The 6,936-nt window shown below is 50.8% G+C and overlaps 1 pseudogene; it reads left to right on the forward strand.

Annotated features, from left to right (window-relative positions):
* Positions 1 to 635: 635 nt before the first annotated feature.
* LOC123114208 (uncharacterized) lies at positions 636 to 5,686 on the forward strand (annotated as a pseudogene).
* Positions 5,687 to 6,936: the final 1,250 nt, after the last annotated feature.

The raw sequence follows: 6,936 nt of genomic DNA on the forward strand, positions 1-6,936 counted from the left end.
ACAGATGACCGGATCAAAAGCGCGGGCTTTTCGCCTTTGCGAAATGATAATCCCAATCACGTGCCACTATTTGCCAGCGATGCGTACTGTTGCTAGCACAGCCTAGTTCTGCAGCCCAAGTGGCACGCTAGAAATACACACGTGCAAAGCAGATCAAAAAGTTGACAGCGAACAAAGTTATTCCGGCGTACTAGTACGTACGTATGCTGTATATAGACAGCATCTCTCTTTTACGTACCTGCGCGATGGGTGCGAGTGAAAAGCGGTCGGCCAAAACGAGGAGAGGGAGAGAGAGAGAGAGTTACCATGCAAAAAAAAAAAAACAAGGAGAGAGTGTCTGCGCATTTACCTTATCTATACTCATTTTACTTGTGAAGAAAAGTAGTAGTGTGAATAAAAACCAGTCGGCAAAAAGGGTGTTCGTCTCGCAAAAAAATAAATAGACATTCTCTTTTTTATCTGCCTTTAAAGTTTAAACAAAATCTGTACTACTTGGTCTAAAAAAAGAAAAGAAAAGAAAAGAAAAGAAAAGCAGGACAGGAAAATGGGCATATTCGGTAGGAAACGGGGAAATAAAAAGCGCGGCAGTTGCCGGACGCCTACTAAACAAATGGTGGGTTGTGGGAGAGAGAAACCCGAACCCAACCCACACGGCCACGCCCACGCCCACGCACACGCCACGAGACGAGAGCTTGCACGAACCAACACGACCGCCCGCCCCCGGAGGAGAGAGAAAGAAGGAGGCCGAGCCGCAGTGGCCACCGAGCAACGGAACAAAGGGGCACGCGAAGCGAGGAGCCAGGGGGAGACGGTTGCCGAGGAGGAGAGGGAGGGAGGAACCCGCCAACGGCACGCACACAGCCACCAGGCGGCGAGAGGGCGCGCGCATCCATGGTGGCGTGCGCCTGACCGGATAGGCTACGCTAGGCAAGGCCACGCTCGAGATGAAGGTCTCCACCAAGGAGCAGGAGCAGCAACAGCAACACAGGGCGGAGGCGGCGGAAGCGGGGAAGGAGGAGGCCATGGACCCGGCCATGGCCGGCGGAGCGGCGGCGGCGGAGGAAGGCCGGTCCGGCGAGGGGGGCACGGTGGTGGTGGGCGTGCGGGCGGACGCGGAGAGCCGGGCGCTGCTCACGTGGGCCTTCGTCAATGCCGTCGCGGCCGGGGACCGGGTCGTGGCCGTCCACGTCGTGCTGGCGTCCGCGGCCGAGGCCGCCGCCGCCGTCGACTTCGACGGCATGCTCGCCGTCTACGAGGGCTTCTGCAACCTCAAGCAGGTCGGTCAGCATCGCCGCTCTGTTCCTCCCCCTTTTCAACTGCTGCTTGCCGCTGCGCTGTAAAAGGAGTTGGATGGATGGGGGGTTGGTCGCCATTGGCCAGCAACCGAGCATGTGAACCCCCTCCCGGCCTCCCCCTTTAATCCTCGCCCGCCATTAATTGCTCTATCTCGAGCAGCACCAGTAGTATAATTTCGAGCCTGATTTCGTGTGGGCGCGGCTGGGGGGTTCGGATTTCAACAACTGTTTTTCTTCCGCGATTCTTCCGGCCGCTGTGCCACCCAAAAATGCTATCTTCTCGCCTGATTTCTTGGCTTCAACTACAGATTCTCCACACAAATCTCTTCTCCATGCCATGTTGGATTTCCGGGGCTGTTCTTGCTCCACCATTTTCGGATCTATTGTCAACTACTAGTATCCATCCAGCGTGCGTAATCAGATCGTCTTGACCCATGCTGCAAAGATTCTTTCTTTTTTTTACTCCTCATTCTCATGGATTTCCTTCTGTGAAAATCCTGCCGATTTGTCCCCCCATAGCAAACTGCTGCAGAATTTTTGCCCCTGTTCCGTTCTAAAGCGGTTGCCACACTGATCTGGTGGTGAATTTGCCATCTAGTAGTAGTACTAGTTGCTCAACTTCAGCGTGATAACTAACTTCCCCTTGTGCGATGTGATGATGAGCAGATCAATCTCAAGGTGAAGATTTGCAAGGGCTCGTCGGTCCGCAAGGCGCTGGTTCGCGAGGCCACCCTGTTCGGGGCCTCCAAGCTTGTCCTGGGCATCACCAAGAGGAGGCGCACCATCGGGTAAGCCCCCCCCCCCCCCCACACCACACCATCACGGAAGCATTGGATCCTCGGTGCTTGCCACTATCGAGTTCCTCAACTTTTTCCACCCAATCATTACCACCCACTCTTGTTGGTCTAACTTTTGCTTCCGATCTGCCAGGTCCTCCCTGTCAGTTGCCAAGTACTGCGCGAAGAAGCTGCCGGCAAAGTGCGCGGTGCTCGCCGTCAATGGCGGCAAGATCGTCTACCGGAGAGAGTCGAATGCCCACTCGGGCAAGGTGTCGGCGGAGGTTCCTGCCTGTGGTGATGATGAGATGTACTGTGTGCTACCGTTCGGTGCCCGTCAGCAGGGTGAAGAAGAGAGTGAGTTGCCTTGTGATGAACCGAGCAAAGATGGCGACGCCGCCGACGAAGAACAACATGATGTTGGTGCAAAGGGCAGTCAGCCAGAGGAAGAACAGCAGCCATCATGTGTGGAACCTGCTGAATTGTCGACGGTTCAGGTTCAGACTGAAGCAGCAGAGCCTTCTGACAAGGACAAAGAGTCAACAATGGGCCAGAAAGATGTGGTCGCTGATCTACCAGGCGAGGGTGCCAGTGTGCTGTACTGCGTGTTGCCGGAGAGGAGTGACCATTCAGTTGCAAGTACTTCGAGTCGGCAAGAAAGTGACTCGACTGAGCCGCCAGCCGAAGGGGATGGAGATCTGTACTGCTTATTGCCCCCAAGAAATGGAAATTCAGGCAGGAGCAGCAGTGAGTCTAAGCGTTCAACTTCGAGTCACAAAGATGATGGGGATCTGTTCTGCCGGCTCTCAAAGAATGGTGGACATTCAGGTGGGAGTTCTGGGGGATCCAAGCGTTCCGTTGGTGTAAGAAGTGTGTTTAGGGCCATCAGGCGGAGCAGTAGTTTCTCCAGTGATATTCCATTGAGCTTTGAAACATCTGCTGATAAGAGAGATGGCTCGGTTTCCATGGGTGCCACCGAACGTTCTTCTTCCGCCGTATCTACGGAACCTGAGGATTTGCAAAAGGAAACACCTACTAGTTCTCCAATGTCTCTGTGAAGGCTGATCGAAGGAAGGTCTGACGGCTGCCGCCTGCGAAGGAGAATCTTCCACCATGAAAGAACCTCATCTTTTGAGTGGGCCAAAGTGTCCATGGTTCAATGGGCGATGAGGCTCCCAAGCCGTTACAGTTCTGTCCACCCGGACAACAAATCCTTAAAATCTGATACAAGTCCGAGGTTGCGTGGTGATTCAGAATGCGATTCCACTTCCACTGCTGAGCCAGAATCTATATTTTCTTTCTCTTTGTATGATGTGGCATGGCCTCCCAGTGAACTGGGATCTCTTCAAGAAGAGTATTCTCCAGTATGTAGGCTGTTTAGTTATGAGGAGCTGAAACTTGCTACATCAAACTTCTCACCAGGTAATTTTATTTGCCATCTACATTGCTTTGTTATATGCTATGTTTGTTTCAGCAAAACTGGAAGCCGATTTTCTTTCGCTAATACAGATATGTTTTCTGCGAAACTGAAAGCTAATCTTCTTTTGCAGATATGTTGATTGGGAAGGGAGGAACTAGCCACGTTTACAAGGCACAGTTATATGATGGCACCTTGTATGCTGCAAAGATTCTGAAACCTTCAGTTGATGCACTTCAGGAGTTTATTACGGAGATTGAGACTGTAACCAACTTGCAAAATGAGAATATTGTCTCACTAAGGGGATTCAGCTTTGACAACTACTTCCTTGTGTTGGTGTACGATTACATGCACCAGGGAAGCTTAGACAAAGCGCTTCATGGTAAGCATCATGATGAAATACGCAAGCTATTCCATCCCCAAACCTCTTGGCAATTAGACTAATATTCTGTAACTGTTCTTCAGGCAAGTGTGAGTATAGCCTTAGCTGGGAAAAGAGAAATAAGATAGCAATTCACATTGCAAAGGCGCTTGAATTTCTGCATCATGGTGGTGTCGCGCATTCTGTGATTCATGGAGATGTTAAATCTGCAAACATCCTCCTCTCAGAGGATTTCGAGGCCCAGGTATAAATATTCAGAGATCTGTTTGCAAGTACCAACAACAAATACTCTGCTTTTCTCTTTTCTGCAGTAACTACTTTTAAAACTTTTAAAATATATATTATATATGCAAGTGCCTTGATGCGTAAGCAGTGACTTGTCAAATTCTGCTCTGCTTGTGACATTGTCTCTCTGTTTTTAAAATTTCAGCTGTGCGATTTTGGGTTGGCAAAGAAAGTTTCAGCTTCAACCCCCCACCTAACATGCACTGACATCACAGGAACTTTTGGGTTAGTATCATCTCTGAGCTATGGTTGTTGCCACTTTTCTGTTTTATGAAATGTGAAGTGTCTAAACAAATCACTGCTGCGACAGGTACATGGCACCTGAATATTTTTCGCACGGGAAGGTGAACAAGAAAATCGATGTGTACGCTTTTGGGGTTGTGCTGCTGGAGATAATTTCAGGGAGAAAACCCATTATAACAGGGTGCGAGAAGGGCCAGGAAAGCCTGGTTGGATGGGTGAGCAGAGTACTCCCTCACTCGATTTATACACCTAGCTGGTTCATCGGAACAGTGACATGCTCCGAAAACAAGATAGTAGTTGCACATACATATATAAAAATGGCACTAGGCTGTTGCTGCACTTGCTCTGTTTCTCTTTGTTGACTTCATACTCACTCTTGCGGTGCACAAGTAAGATCTGCTTTCCCTTTTCCTAATTTTTCGCACTTGCTTTCATTTCAGGCAAGGCCACTACTTTCAAGTGGGGAGATCAAGCAGCTGGTGGATTCGGCTCTGGGGAACGACTACGACTGTGATGAGATGGAGAGGATGACGCTCGCTGCCTCGCTGTGCACGAGGACATCTTCCGATTCCAGACCGGAAACACCACTTGTAAGAACGGATGAAAACACCGCCAGTCCTCATGTAAACATCCATTGCTGATGCCACAGAAATCTGACTTCTCTAAACTTTGTGACCCAGGTGCTGAAGCTGCTTGAGGGGGACGACGAGACGGTCCAATGGGCGAGGTCGCAGATGTGCGCGGGCTCCGACGTGTCGGACGAGGAGGCGATGACCCCGCGCTCCAACATGCAGTCCCACCTGAACCTGGCGCTGCTGGGTGTGGATGAGGAGGACACGCTGTCGCGGTGCAGCACGGAGCAGACCGCCGACACCTCCGCGGACGGCGGGTACTGGAGCCGGTCCTCGAGCTTCGACTAGGCGATCGAGCCAGCCGTCGCGTGGTTCCTGTACAGTTGCTGACGATTATTGTCAATTGGTTGGAACGGGTAATTGCTGCAGTGGAGGCATCTCACGTCCGGGGGAGATTCTTTGGTGGGTGCTTGGCTTGGCTTGCTCATGTAGGAAGGTTTCTTGAGTGGGTGCTTGGCTTGGGGTGCTCAGCTCATGTGTGTATATGCAGGGAGAGTGATGTCTGATGGTGTTGCTGTTGCTAATTTGAATTAGGAAGTTGCTTTTGTAGTTTTGTAGTAGCAGTTGTAGATCTATCTATCTAACCTTTGCTGGCCTTGGATGGCAAAGCATTCTACGATTATGGTGAATGAATGTATGGTTTCCTGGTGCATCAAGATTGTAGATTGGATTGTTGCTTTTGTGTTGCTGTCTCCTCGGATGCCATCTTGAACAATCTACCACTATCATTCAGGTACTGTTTTACAGGCTTTACAGGCAAGCAGGAGCCTCTGACAGTGAAGGTACCCATTACCAAATCTGAGTTGATCCTTTCAGATTGTAGGAAAGAAGAGCTTGCTAGTATGAGTTTTTTTTTTTTTTTTTGCCTCATAATAAGTGGTTGATGTGATGCAGAAGTGGATCGAGCTGTATGTATATGCCACTAGGTCTGGTACTGTACAGCGACATGAGAAACTGTGGCTGCTTGAGTAGTCGCAGGTGTGAGATGTTTGCTAGTATGTGGAGCATGCATTTGGGCATGGGGATGGAATGGAACGGGGACACCAGAGCAGATCTGGTCTGGTTTGTTTAACTGGTGGCAGCGACGCCGCTACAGTCACCGGATCGATCCCACGACGTGTCCTCCTACCCAGCCATGAACACTGACGGCATTGCCGGAGCAGCCGCTGGTGCATGCTCGGCCGGGGTTGATGACCACGCTGCTTTCTGGTCCCGTCCGGCCAGACGTCTGATGCTGCCTGTTGCTCGTGTGTATGTGTGTGTGTCTTGACACTGTTGTTGATTGTACCGGAGAAAACCCGCCGGGAGTTGATTGCAATGTATTTCAGTGACTTGATTGTATGAAACTTGCATAGTTGAATTAATAATCTAAAACTAAAAGTAAATATTATATATTGTATTTGATTATTGTGTAGTCGATTTTTTTTAATAAATGGCATAATATAATGGACGGAGGCGAGAGTGGCGCCAGGCCCATATGACGGAGAGATCGCTTCGTCATGAGCTCCATCTATCGGATGAATTCTCCGTGAGGAGGCGTGGTTGCTGCTGCGGCTGGTGTTCCTACGGCGGTACCTGATCTTCCTCGTCGCCAGAGGAGATGATGATCTCTTCCTTGTCGGAGGAGTCATCCCGTGGATGCCGAGGGGCCCGACGGGCAAGGGCGGTGGCCCCATGATCCGCCTGATGAAGAATTCCCGCCGCCTTCACCTGCCGACACAGAGAACCAAAGCTTCGGCACCACCTGAGATGAAGAAGCTAGGGTAGGAGGAGGGGCTAGGAGACGATGCAGTGTGGATGTGTGCATCGCAGGCACACGGCTTAAATAGCCACGACCAGGGCATGCGAAGGGCCGGTCAGCTCGCTTCAATGCGGCGCAGCGGCCGGAGTTGGTTTCTCGGGATGC

Source organism: Triticum aestivum, chromosome 5B (genome assembly GCF_018294505.1).
Source record: "Triticum aestivum cultivar Chinese Spring chromosome 5B, IWGSC CS RefSeq v2.1, whole genome shotgun sequence".
NCBI classification, from domain to species: domain Eukaryota; kingdom Viridiplantae; phylum Streptophyta; class Magnoliopsida; order Poales; family Poaceae; genus Triticum; species Triticum aestivum.